This window comes from Pelophylax lessonae (assembly GCF_965119305.1).
Source record: "Pelophylax lessonae genome assembly, chromosome: 8".
NCBI lineage: Eukaryota > Metazoa > Chordata > Amphibia > Anura > Ranidae > Pelophylax > Pelophylax lessonae.
In genome coordinates, this window is record NC_138775.1 from 4,893,029 (window position 1) to 4,894,721 (window position 1,693).

Genomic DNA, 1,693 nt, shown 5'->3' on the forward strand with positions numbered 1-1,693 from the left:
TCTCATCCCTTCACCTCTGAGGAACGCAGTGGGCACTCTGTCGTGGCAAGATGGCGGCCGCCATGTGGTTCCAGTGTCTTACACAGAGGGAGAGAGGAGAGATGAAGATCTGGTAAGGTCAGGTTCTATGAAGCAAATCAAGATGGCGCTGGGTCTCTGACCTCCCTTTATAGCTCCTGGCAGCCCCACCTACTGGTGGGAGGTGACGGGTCATGTGATCCTGGCTCCCTATATAAACCAAGCACACCTTCCAGTCAGTGCTTGGTTATTTTCCTTGCTCCTGTGTGTCTGCTGTTGCTTTGCCTGTGTTCCTGGTTCCTGATCCTTTCTTCCTCAGGTTGATACTCCTTGATTGCCTGCCAGACCTGACTCCAGAGTTGTCGACTTTACTTCCTCCTCTTCATTAAAGGCCTCCGTGCCACCACAGACCCTACAGGGCCCTGTTCCCACTTCCAGGGACTCCTAAGGGTCGTGATTGTAAGGGAGTGCTGTTCCACTGCAACTGGGTTCCCTCTCCACTGCAAGACCCCAGGTGGGTTGTGACACACAGATTGTCAGATTTCTGTATGATAACATAGGCTCCCCCTTGACGCTACTCCCTAAGCCATGTCTATTATGGGTCCCCCTGACACCAGTATCGATAAGTTCACCACACAATTTCTACAGGAGACACTGTTTGTTGCTAGAAAACTAAAGTTAAGTAGATGGATGCGTGACACCCCCCCACGTTTAATGACTGGATTTGAGAGGTGAACATCACCATCCCAAACAAAAAGTTAATCTACACCCACAGGGGTTGCCCCACTAAGTTCAATAAAATCTGGGACAAATGGTTACAGACACTGGAGACATGTATCTGAAAACCCACTCTTACAGCTATAGGTAGCCCTGGCAGTTTTGACTTTATGCAGTACTCGTGGAGTCCTCGTCATAAATGGCCTCTCCATGTCAGCAGTAGGGATGATCGAACGGTTCGGGTCGACCATCGGTTCGACCCGAACATTGACTGTTCGAGGTTCGGCCGAATTTAGAACTTTTTGCTGAAAAAGTTCGGAATTCGGCAACCAGAATCGACCAAAATGCAATGGGACAGGAAATGGGCTTTAAAAGCCCGTGATTGGACCAGAACCATCAGTAAAAGCCAATTGAGGGGGCAGGAGAATGTTAGGAATGTGATTGGAGTGACTAGGGGGTCCAAAGGCCAATCATTAGTGAATACGCCCCCAGTATATAAGATAGCCCCGCCAAATTCCTAGCATTGTAATACAGGGACGTGGAAGAGAGTGGAAGCAGTTCTGTTACTTCTGCTTCAAAGTGTCATTTAGCAATTATTAGTGTGAGGAAAGGGATATCTAGTGTAGTTAGGGTACTATTTTCCACTATAGTTAGATTTAATAATCTAGTTTCTGTAGGGAAAGTGTTAAGTGTAAGGGGACCGTAGTGTAGTGTAGGGTTAACTGACTTCCATTTCAGGGTGACCGCTATAGAGAAAAGATCGTTTCTCTTAGGACACATATAGAACAGGGATATGGCTTCTCCCCTGTCACCCTGCTTTTTGCTGCAGGCGTTTATAGGGCTTTTTTGAGGACATGTTTGGAGTCAGGCATGACATCTGAACTTCTGTGTAGGGGTATATATACACACACACATGTATGTATATATACACATACACATATATAGGTGTGAAAGTAGC